Below are 13,256 nucleotides of genomic sequence, written 5' to 3'. Positions count from 1 at the left end.
ATGTCCTACATAGGCATCAAAACAACAGAAAAAACAAAACAAAACAAAAACAAACAAACAAACACAAAAAAAACAACTAGCTTGGTCTCTTTCATGGCAGTGCTGACATAAACTATTTCCCATTTCACCTCACATGATAACAAAGAAATCTCATAATACTATCTGTACAGACTTGTATGAATCATATCAAAACCCAACAGTAAGCACTAGACTAATGATGTATCCAATCCTCTTACAGACCAAGATTGCCACGTGCAAGAACAGGTGTAAACAAATCCACACAGTCACACAAACACATAGCATGGTATAGCCTGGGGCCTATGAATGCAACAAGGGTTTACCACCATAAGACTAGAAAGAAATAAACTCATCACCGCAAAAATACACTGTAGAACTACACAATGCATAGCAATGCAGCAAGAGAGGGAGTAGAATACGGCAGGGCAAAGAGGAAAGGGAACAGAAAATATGAAATTATCTCTCGACTTTTGAGTATTGACTTTAATATCAAACATGCAACACACAAGGCCCATGTTAAGAGAATCTACATTAAAGAGCAATCCACTGACGCACTAGATTATCAGATAAGCAGGTCTGGTTTGTATCTTTTCCCCCTCCAGAAACAAGAATAAAATATTTATAAAATGAAAGTAATATAGATACAGCAGTAAGCAAAAAAAAAAAAAAATCTGCTACGATAATGTATTTAATGGTATACGAGGCATTGGTCAAGCCCCTATAGTAATAAAACTGAATTATCAGTACAAGTACCAGTTCTTGAATTTCACAGACACACTCATAATCTGCATAGTTCTAAAGACACTCTTTTTTTACAAATCCCAACATGTAAAACAAAAATAAGTTTTGGAGAGAATTTGCCTGTTTAGCTCCTAAACTAGATGAAATGATTAAAAATACCATTAGAAATCAGAAAATCCTCAACTGTAGCAGTCTTTAAAATCATGACTCAAAACACATTTGTTCATTTAACTGTGCATTATTGTCAAGCATATATTCAAAGCTTTCACAGTGCAGAATATATTACACTGCACATGTTTGTGTATGTACATAAATTGATATTATTATTATTATCATCATTATCATTATTATTATTATTATTATTATTATTATTATTGTCATTATTATTATTATTACTATTATTATCATTATTATTATTATTATTATTATTATTATTATCATTATTATTATTATCATGATAATAGTAATATTATTATTATCATTATCATTTTCATCATCATCATTCAATAATGTTGTGGTGATGCTCATTGAATGATAAATGACCATTTACCATTAGTTAATATTCAAATACACACTATCAAGTGCAAAGATGAAAGAGTTGTAAATATATTGTCTGAATGGTAGAGATTACACATTTAGTGCACATGTCTCAACATACCAGTGGTACATAGTAACAGCGCATGACACAATTTAATTGTGTGCACTGTCACATGACCATGCTCACTGTCACATGACCATGCTCACTTCCCCCAATTTGTTTGGAGCAGCTCGCATTGTATTCACATACTATAACCATGTCTTCCGCTAGACTCAGTCATATCAGCAACTGATCAATGTTTCAACCATCAATTACACCTTTGTTGTTATTGTTACAAAGCAATCCCTGTGTGTGTTCTTTGTGTTACCTCCCTTCCTTAATTAGCAGTGATATTATTCTACAAAATGAATGTTGGTTCCATCAGACTCATAGCTGATACTTTATCATCCTTACCAAAGCTGCATATCTTCAATCTGTCATTGTAGTTAAATTCCCACATCCTAACTTCATTTCAGGACATAGTCAATGAACGGTACGAAAATAAAGTGGATGTTTTCAGTTTTCTTCAGTGATGACACTATAATTTACACTTGTTTCCTTCAACACAGCATCAGTTGTTGTTTTATTTTCTACTCAAAGTCAAAAGTAAACTGCATTTGGTGAGTTTGTAAGCACTCCACATAGCATTCCTAGTGAACCAGATACAAGTAATTTCAACAACATCTCTATACTCAATAGCCAGGAGGAGTCTCCACATACAATGTATATTCTGAAGTGTGCTTACACTATATACGCCAAAATTTTCACGAATTTCGCAAGTCAGGTGCTATTTGCGAAATTAAAGACACACGAAAATATTGACTCTGATCCCAATGTGGATGTGACATACGTGTGTACATTTCTCCGTTCAGTACAAGACTCCACGATCGCGAATTTAACCACTTGCGAAATCGTCGGGAATTCCCGATCGCCAAAATTTAGACTCACGAAATATATGGCGTATACAGTATTACATAGTATTAAGATGTATGTTAAGTGGTTTGCGTAAGCCTTTATGACCCATGATGACATTGTGATGTTGTTACTCCTGTCCATGTATACTTAAAGAGCCTATTCCAATACTATGAAAGTGGAAATTTTTGCGCATTTCGCGCAACCAGAATCTAGCCCCAAAATAAAAGCACCCAAATATTTTTGCTTGCAATATGTTCCAGTAGCTGAAGTCTTGATTCCGCAGATTTAAAAACATCCGAGACTCTTCTTACCCGGCCAAGCGTGAAAAATTCGTTGCGCAAAAATATCCACTTTTACAGTAATTGTTGATAAAAAACATATTTGTACTATAGAAGATTCCATATTTTCTAATTCCTCCAAGTGGATATAATCAACATTATCAACACTTCTGAAGAAGCACTGTCAGGTAGTTTATTTATTTGTACATTATCTTAATATGTTACGACAGATAGCTACAACTAGGCTCAGCACACAACTTTTTTACAAAGAAAGTGCTAGATTATAACTAGGGTTGGCAGACATTTTCATATGATAGAGATACTAGTGTACAGGTAAACTATACCGTACGGAAATAAAAGCACGCGAATATTTTTGCTTGCCATATACAACTGTTTTCCAGTAATTGAGATCTCGATTCCGCGGAACTAAAAACACGCAAAACTCTTCTTACCCAGCTGGGCGCGAAAAATTAGTCGCATGAAAATATCCACTTTTACAGTAGTATATGTCATGGTGTGGAAATGTATATTCATACAGTTGTCTACACTCCTACAAATTCCATGACAGCTAGTAGATACTGTCACATACAGCGAGAGAAATACAAGTAGTATTAGCTCACGCCTTCAAATGCAGAAGGTAAATGTAGTACAATTCAGGGCTAGCGTAAAGAGATCCTTTGTAAGCTATGTGTAGTCCACAACCTTAGGTTCAGCAAATACTTTCACATGTGGTAGACAGGTACAGTACAAAATACATTGTCTCCAGCTGATACATGCACAAGTAGTTTGCATATACCGGTATGTAGAAACCTTACGGAGCCTGGATATTCTTTACCTGGTACATTGTACATAATGTACATACACTCACACAGACACTGATACTGCCCCATGCAGATTCCATGTACCTACATGTATCATGGTGTGTAGATATCTCAAAACACAGAGTTTTACTGGAATATGCAACAATTTGTAAGCCTCCTGAATAAGATTTTGTTTGCAGCAACTTTTGTTTTACAGTACCAGGTACAAAAGAAAGCTTTTATAGAAAAGAACACATCTGTCAACAAGGATTTTACTTGTAGAAATAAACAATGAAAGTACCCGGTATGGATATGTAATCACTGTGGGGATCATTTTACTTCTAATTGTAGAGTGAGCTGGTGAGCTACCAGATAAGAATAGAGCGACAGTTGGCTGTGTGTCAAGTCAAAGAGTCTTGCTTTGACATCTTCTGTGTATCATATGAGCAACTTTGCATCATTTCTGTGGTAAAACCTTCCACACTGATGTACACCTTACCTACAGTAGAAACTGAAAACATTTTGTCAGTAAAACCATCTCCCTTCCCTTCCTTTCACTGCATGTATCCAGACTGATTTCCCCGTACTATTGGGGTACTTGAAGCCCTCCCTACAAAAATTTTTTAATATGCAACTTTTCTTTTTCAATACCAAAACATTTTTAAATTGTGAATGTACATGTACAATATCTATACTTGCTGTTACACTTGTATTTCAGTTTTGTCTTCAAACTCAATGTTTTGAAATATTTGAAAAACAAACAAACAAACAAACAAACTAACAATGTAAAAATCTTTGGGTTGTAATGGAAGTATTAGCGGCATATAGATTAACAAATAAGTAGAAGACTTACATTATCTCAGTTTGTCAAAGTAGAATCCACCTTGCAGGGGTTAACTGTACAAAGATTATACACTGACATACAACAGGTTTTTTTTTAACCTATGGTTTACTTTGAGGTCAAATTGTATCAGTACGCTACAAAATGAGAACCTTGCTACACAAATTAATTCTGAAGGATTTTGCAAGCACAAAACTGACATCTAATATGACAAAGCTGAGTAAAGTTTCCTGTATACTTTAACAAAAGCATTGAAAACTAAATATCAATCAGTATAATCAAGATTACAACAATAATGCTGATGATAATGTATTACTAAAAATAATTACTGTCATATTGATCATTACACCTATCATTTTTGATAAACTTACAATTTACATGCATGCACATCACTATATATGGTGTGCTTCAGTTTTTATTTTTTACTAATACCGATAGACAAGTGTGTCTATGGGAAGGGGGGGGGGGTACAGAACACTAACACATGAAAATTAGCTTCATGTTCACCAACATGTATACAACATGTCTTATTTGTTTTATAAAAACTAGATAGCAAATAGGCCCTACTGTAAGATACACTATGATAAGTATAATAAAACTAACCATATCCTTCTCATACGTGAGAAAAGACAAACATTGCTGGACAAAGTCCACAATAACACCAACTGATACATTCATAACGGCCTGTTTTTAAGCAGGGAATTTCTTTCAGCATGTTTTGTGTTCTGTTTTATTTTTCTAAACCTGAGCATTTTCTATCAACTATTACTGAAGCAAATCTGTAATGTATGATTTCTAATACGAGTATGTGTTTTTACTCATATCCTTGTTTTGTTTTGGTCTTTTTTTTTGACAGTATCAATTCAGCTCCTACCTCATGGAAAGAGAGCGCGCAGGAATATAGATTTTTTTTTTTTTTCAGCTTGATTTACAGTTAGCCCTACAAATTTGGCATGTATGATGAATGTGAGTTTTGAAGTTAGAACTGTTTAGCATGATACATAAGTGTATTGTGCAAGATTTATACAGTAAGACCTACATAATCCAAACATAAAATCTTCAATAGCTTGATTATGTTGTCAAATATAAACTATAAACTCTTCCATTGAAAAATAAATGACAGCACAAATCACAGGAAAAAAAAAATCATGACGTTATCTTCAACTGCCTACTGTATCTAAATCAAAATAAATTGCAAGTTTCCTGTAGAGCAGAGTAAAGCCCCGTCTAGGACACATTAACAGGCAGACGTCCACTGATCGTTTACAGCATGCATGTACACTGTACACACTCGGTATCTCGCTTTACACACAGACTGTAGGAAATGCCTGTACTGCAGCTATGCTAGGCAGCAGTGTGTTCTTACCTACTCTCACTCCATTGTGGCCAACCCAAGCCTGCAGAAAGTTGCATAAACAGGAAACCCACAATTTAGGCAGAGAAAGAGTGAGCCCATTGGAATTGCTCAGTTACTTTGTAGATTCTGATGCAAATTGAAAGATTTGTCTGTCGGAATGAAGATAACAAAGAGAAAGTCAATATGCTTGTACAATTCACTGTTCGACTGAGAGATACAAAAGCACACACAAATATAGCTTCTTCCAAAGAAGGCTAATTGTGCTCATTCTGATGCATGAAATGCTTTTTCCAACTGTGCGCGAGGGGGATGAAATACATGCCCCTATAACTTTACTAAAACACTCATACATGTATTAGACATAGCACTTTTGACTATTTTACAAATCAAGATTTTTCTTTAAACAATCACACACAAATCTGTTTTTATCATCATAAAAATATGAATTAAATGTACTTTAGTCACGTACAGCACATTAACTTTTCTACAGACAGTAGAGTAAAACAACTCAATGTAATACTCAGCAGGTCACTGTACACAATGGGTGTACATGAGTGAATGAAACAAAGCAGGTTTTATATGTATGACACATACAGCAAAAATAGCCAAGTCTCAACTCATCTCTCATGCCATTTTATTTCAGGATGTAAACTTTTCAGTCTTACTGGTATAAATAGCAAGCCAACCTCACTGCAATCAAGATTAGAAAATGCAATTGTCTGCATAGTTCCTGCTTCAGTATGCATTTTTTAAGAGAGGAATAACAGCTGGCAACATTGATTCTTTGCCCACACTCACAAAAAAAAAATCCCGAAAAAACTACCTTTCTTCGTTATTTGCTTGCCCTTCTCAATCCTTCCCAAGAAATGAATCGCATAGAAAGTTTAGCCTAGAGAGCCAAGCAAAAAAAAGGGGAAAAAAAGTGTGGAGTCGCTGGTGTGACAAACCTAATGCCTAATGGGTACATGACTTGCTCCCATACCCACGGAGGCTGCCTCCAAGCACACCCCTCAACAGAGCCTTTTTCATGTAAGCCTTCCTCACTGTCAAACATGTGGCTAAATGGACTTACGCTGCTACCCTCCCAGAGACAATCAACCAATCAGATAAGAGCGCACAATCAGGGGAGCAAACTGGCTGCTCCGATCCTCACCACCCTGCCTGGAGGTCAAAGATCACTCAAAGCCTTCCATGGATGGAGGACAGAAACTACAGCAAGGGGGAAAAAATGCTGCGTCAAGATGAGCATAATATTCCTGCCATTGCACAATACTGAAACACAAGTTGACTTTCCGTGGGACACTCTGTGCTTAGAACTACTGTACATGATTGGATTTTTCAGAAACAAGAGTGCTTCGTGGCCGCACAGGCTGTTTACAATATCAAACTTGCAGCCATGTCAACTGAATATTTTTGATACATTTTAGCAGCACGGACATTCAATTCATCTGCAGAAAATGGCTTTCTCACATTTCACTATGATATAATATACAGAAAGTAGAGAAAATACAAAACTTAGACAAAGTGGTTTTACATTTGTTCACACCTAGAAGAAAATATACAAACAACTAACATAAGAACATGCTTTGGAAACATTTTTAGTGGAAAAGACATTTTTCATGTTTTTCTCACAATGTTATCATTTCTTTTAAATTTCCAGATGCATTTTTTCTTCGGAAATGAAACTTTTGTGTCACAAAATACCATTATACAGTAATTCATATTGCATTATATGTAAATGTATATTCACACACACATATATTTAATGTAGATGGTTCTATCAATTTTCATACAAAGTAAGATCTAATGTAATTATTGGGAAAAAATGTTAAGATTTTATCATGTTTATTCTACCACCCCATTTCTGCTATGATAACTACATTTCGGCAGCGTTGGACAATTAGTAAAGCTGATTAAAAGTCTTAACATGAAATTTTTATTTCTTTGCTGTGAAATATGCAACTGCGCATAATTTCACATATACAATATAGTAGTCTGCGCAGAGACATGAACCACTGAGTTACCCTGAAAAAAAAAAAAATCTGTCAGTGTCATCAAGGCTGAAATCAAACAGTCTCTTTAAACTCTTCTCTGCTTGTACATGTTTTGAATTTTGCATTTCTTTTATAAGCATCTTAGCTTTGAAATGGAACATCCAATGAAATTTTTATATATTTGTACACACTTTGTTGTGTGCAACAGAGTTTACATTTATAGCACCTTTATTTCAGCCTGAATATGCACACTATACAACATGATTAACATTATGTCCAACAGACCTCGGCTGAAACATAGCTTTAGTGTCAGATTAGTAAGATCCCCAAAACTTTGGGTGTGTGTGTTTCTTTCCACTCTTTTTAAGCTTTTTGAACAATTCATGCAATTAGATGACCATGATTAATTGTTTCTACCAACCAGCAACAAATTTTGTTGTCATGTTGTTCCAGTATCCATATGAAGCACCAGTTTCATGTACTTTATTGTAGGCTTTCTTGCCAGCTAATAGCTCACTTCAATCTGTTTCACTTCGTCCTGCCTGTCATCAGATTCTATTCTTCAGAAGTATTCATTTACACTGTTCTTAACTGCATTATTTCTTTCTGTATGCATTCACAATCTAAATTGAATAGAATAACACAGCTGATAGCTAATAACTGCTGGGTATACAGATAAAAAAAAACAAACAAACAAACAAAAAAACACTACACTTCCATTCTGTTTGAACCAATTCTGAACAATGAAGAATGCTTGCTCAGACCATGGAAGATCTGGGCTCAGACGTAAAATCTAACAAAAAGCTTTATCCTGCAAAAAGGTTTTACACAGACAGCCATATAAGGTATAATGAAGAAAACAAAGTCCCATGTGTGACTGACACAAAGACTAGCCAAAGACCAAAGAACAGCAAAACTATCACAGAGTGATAAAACAAAGCCGACAGCATGTACTGAAGTGTACCAAAAAGATCAGATCAATCATTCGGTAAATGCTGTCACATAATTTCATTGCACATTCTCACAAGTAATCATGATGATAAATGTATAATTATGTATGCGTGGATCTGATACTTTTTCAGAGTCTAAAAAAAGGGGGGGGGGGGAGCTAAAAATCCATTCAATGCTGCTCTCTACTTGGTATAAATGACTCAAGTTTCTTTGTATTTTCAAACTTTATGCAGTTTGGCATTGCATGGGATGCTTGCATACAGTGACCCAAATTCTCTGTACAAGGTGAAATTTGAGTCAGCCTCGCCATGGGTGACACTTCTGATGCCCCACCACCATTCTCTCAGGCAGTGTACATTGTACAGAGTCCTTTTACAAAGGAGAAGTAAGTCACAAGTGACTAATTCTAAGGTGCAGCAATGTGCATATGTATACAAGTGCACTTTCAATATGTGTGCCAACATACAATGTACTGTACACCTCACTCAGTCAAGTAATGTCATCTTTAGTACTAGTCTAATAGACCTCATATTCCTTATCATCAGAGGGAGAATATTCCTTTCCTTGTGTTCCTGTTAATCATTCTTACTATGCAGTAAATCTTGGACTTGTAATCTCTGGATAAGAGTTCTTTGCTTGGTTATTTTACAAATTTGCTCTCAATGGCTTCAGAAAAGAATTAATGCACATTTACAGATACCAACTTCTATACAACTTGGTTATCATCAGTTCTAGGGTATAGCACATAGCTTGTGTTCGTTCTTCACAATTCAATTACCTAGTGTGAGTTACAATGTAGGTAAATTGCTAGATCCATTCACACACAAGAGTTATTGGTTTTAGATTGCAATGCAAAAATCAATTTTATTTCCCATCATTCATGCATTCCTAAAAACTCGCTAGGCTGGACACACAAATTATTTGAAATCTCCTAACTGTGTGCCACTAGCTGCTTCCCTTGTGTGCAATCGTAGATTTGTATTGTGAACAATGAACCCTCTTGCACAACCAAGTCGTCTTAATTGTTGTTGTTCAACATTCTTTATTATATGAATGAACAATGTGACATAAGGGGCCTAGGTAGATTAATTGATTAATAACTCTGTCTTATAATATTATTAAACACAGTGTCTGTCTCTATCAATACACTGAGTTTAGTCACTGAGATTTTCAGTTTTCATGCATAGCATACCGGTACTTGATAAAAGTACAAGCTCAGATTTGACTCATCTTGAAACCTCACAAATCAATGCAAATGCAATCATTTGCATCTGTACAAGTACAATTTAGTTTATTCATTTTTCACAATTTTGGTAGATCTAAATTCATGGCTATAACTTTAAACATGTATAAATGTATAGGTCACCGAAGCCTACCACATAAGCAAACATAAAAATCAGACAATGCCATATTACTGTTGTACTTAAATTTCAGCTTACCTGATGCCGAATTTGCGACAAAGTGTGAAAGTAATAATTCTAATCAACAAAATTGGTAACTGCTGTAAGCACATATTTTAGAAGGACTTGGTAAGTCAAATTCAAATAATTTTGCATTGCCAACTAATTCTGAGAATTAACATTTCTCTCTCTCAAAAAAGAAAAAAAAAATCAAGTTCCTGTCATACCCCACTACACATAGGCACCTAAATTGTTACAGCTTCACATGACCATTCAAAAAGTAAATTGTTCGAGAACTTTGCATAAAGTGTAGAACCAGGAATACCTACTGAGGGCAAAATAACTGCATACATACTTAAAATATTGATATTACTTCTTTTGTTGTTGCCTATACTAAAAGCAACTAGTGCCTCCATCGGGCAAAATATAGAGTGAGAAGTTCTCATTGTTTGACCTTAAGACTGAAAGGCAACCTGGTAAGCAACATTTTAAATTTTAGAACTTTGCATTTACTGAAGACAAAAAGCAAGGCATCACTGAATTATGAGCACTGTTAAACAATAATTGATTTTAATATAATTGTAACTTTATATTATTTCCCCCTTTCTCTGCTAAAAAAAGCAACAAAAACCTGCAACTGCAAAGTATGATAATTAACTGATTACATTGTTTACTCTAATTTCATAAAAGCCTGGAACTAATTATAGTTTTCTGGAAAAATCTTAAGTCATCATGGAAGGGTGAATGAATCTTTCCAGAGTGTGATTGCTTTCTTGTTTTGTTTTTTAATCAAACTAGCTGTATGAGTGAAAAAAGTGTGCATCACATTGTAGTATCACATTCATGTAATGCAGTCACCTTTTTGGAGATTATCACCAAATATCAAGTCAGCTGACTCATGTCTTTCCAAGAGGGCATGATTATTCCTCATATCTACCTGATTTCAATCACATTTTATTGGTTTTATTAAGATATTAAGGGAAGATTTTGTTATATTGCTTTATTACATTAAGCAATATAACAAAATCTTCCCTTAATATCTTCCCTTATATCTTATATCTTCCCTTATTATCTTCCCTTCATAGAAGATAATTTAAGGTTGTTTTTTTTTTTCATCCTTATTAGGTGCAAGAACTCCTCCCATAAACTTACAAAAAAAAAACTTGTGAGAGACAAATTCTTGAATGAAGACATACAAAATCATGAATTGTTCTAAAAGCCTTAGAAGTATCAATTAGCATACCACTACCCTCCTTTGCATTAGTTTTCATTCTAATCCTCCAGCAAATAAACTATGATGGCTTGGCATAACCACATGGAAAGAAAGCAGTTGTTTTTTTCAGAAACACAAGACTTATCTGGTGTTACTGAGGTTGTTTAGATATTCGGTTGAATTCTGCTGATAAGGCAGGTGGACTGCTTGCTACTTGTCCTTCACCCCCACAGTCAGGCGAGAACAAATTGACCACTCAAATGTGGGATTCTTCTACACATGCCATACTGTATATAGTTGCTAAACCTCACTCTGCCACTCACAGTGGGCAAGCTCATGGCGTCATGGCTCACTTTAATACACAGACATAAAAAGGTACTTACACACACACACACACACACACACACACACACACACACACACATTTACTCTCAAGTAAACAACACTGTCACATACAGACACACCAAACATGAAAGCATGGCACCGACTGTCAGCTAGAGAAAGGGAGGGAGAGAGATGGGGAAAGAGAGGGAGAGAGAGAGATGGGGGAAGAGGGAGAGGAAGAAAGGAAAAGGGAAGTGAGGGAGAAGAGAGAGGGGAGGACCAGTGAACGGGGTAGAAATACACCATCATAAAGTTTATAAGAAGTCCTCCCTTGGTTATGCACACACCCTGTTATGATCACTTTACGTGTTCTGCAACGCACACACGTACACACACACACACACTAGACACAGCACCTACACACCAACATATACACACACCACACGCACGCACACACACACACACACACACACACCCACACAACTATCACACAGACAGCCAGAGACTGAACACACTCCCATGGGTTAACTCATACACAAACACACACACACAAACACACACACACACATCCTCACTATACGCCATCATTATACACACACACATAATACATACAACACACATACACACACACACACACACATGGTAAAGTCACTGCGCCCGATCCAAAACTGTCGACTGCCTTGCAAGTGTCCCCCCTGCTGCCCAAAGTTTGGAAACCCTCTAGGATTGTCTAGCTTGCTGTCTCCACAGAAATGTAATGAGAGACATGTAATAGGTTACGACCTAACCATATCAAGCAACGAATGTCTAAGTTAGGAAACACACTCGAACGATTCTATGCAGATTCTAAAAAATAAACCCAAACGCATGATGATACAAGTTTCAGAAGTGTTTTTTTTTTTCCCGAAAATACAGTGATGAAGCCGCCAAGGTCACGGTTCACAAAACACAATCAGCAAACTTACATTTTCAACATCATCTTTCATCATGCAACAGCGCCTCAAAACAATATTGTCGGAAGACTTGCTAACAATGAAGTGGGAACGGGATGCAGACGGAGAGATGCTAAAACTTGCAAAACAGGAATCAGACAGTTTAGATCGAGCGGAAATGCGTCCCATAGTCGGTTGCAGAGAGCCTATGCTGACATTATACAGCCCTCCTCGCAGAACGCCATACACACACGAAGACTCGATCGATGTTTTTAAATGCCTATTCAGCATGTACGTTGCAAACTCGCCTGTGAAATGTATACGCAGCCGCCGCCGCGACTGAACAGCGTGCATGGATGGCTCGACAAATCCTTCTCACACAAACTCGCCGAAGTGCGTCGCGACAAAACATTCCCCGATCACATTGAAAATAGTCACAAATAGTCGCTTACAATGCTCTTTCAAAGTATACATTTACATTACGAAAAACTTACTTGACTAAATGATGTCTATGATGACGTCGAAAAAGAAAAGCGAAGTTTGCACATTCGAGTTGACTTCGCAGCACAACTCTATGGCGGATCGACTGCCCCAAGCTCGAGCTAGACAGGAAATGCGTTCAGTGCAAAGCAATTTGCGCTCCCCTCATGCCATGCACTAGCGTCATGCAGCAGAAGAAAAAAGTTAGGGCGCTGTGGGTAGAAAGTATTAGCTGGGATTTTGGATGGGTTCGCTTGGCGGCCAGTCTCATCTAGAAGCCAATGTTATAACGTCAAGGTGTTTCGATTAAAGGTACAATAACCATATAAAGGGATGTGGAAGGCGTTGAGATCAACTCTCCAAAATATTAATGGGAGCAAATTTTTTCAGAACAGAGTAGGCCTATATGCCCAAACAGACTAATCGGCCAATTAA

At 36.4% G+C, this 13,256-nt stretch overlaps 1 protein-coding gene across 2 annotated transcripts in view; it reads right to left on the bottom strand.

Moving 5' to 3' along the window:
* Nucleotides 1-12,962, bottom strand: part of LOC139723285 (uncharacterized) — a 28,337-nt gene extending 15,375 nt beyond the window's left edge. For both annotated transcript variants that reach the window (XM_071634542.1, XM_071634541.1), the window contains exon 1: nt 12,836-12,962. The gene's annotated coding sequence lies outside the window, so the exon portion shown is untranslated. The remainder of the gene's footprint in view (nt 1-12,835) is intronic.
* Nucleotides 12,963-13,256: the final 294 nt, after the last annotated feature.

The sequence above is a fragment of the Diadema antillarum genome, unplaced genomic scaffold, assembly GCF_040938485.1.
Source record: "Diadema antillarum isolate AM-2024a unplaced genomic scaffold, OU_Dant_1.0 scf00000184, whole genome shotgun sequence".
In the NCBI taxonomy this organism is placed as follows: domain Eukaryota; kingdom Metazoa; phylum Echinodermata; class Echinoidea; order Diadematoida; family Diadematidae; genus Diadema; species Diadema antillarum.
The sequence above is the reverse complement of the archived record's forward strand: the minus strand, read 5'-3'. Positions and strand labels throughout refer to the sequence as shown.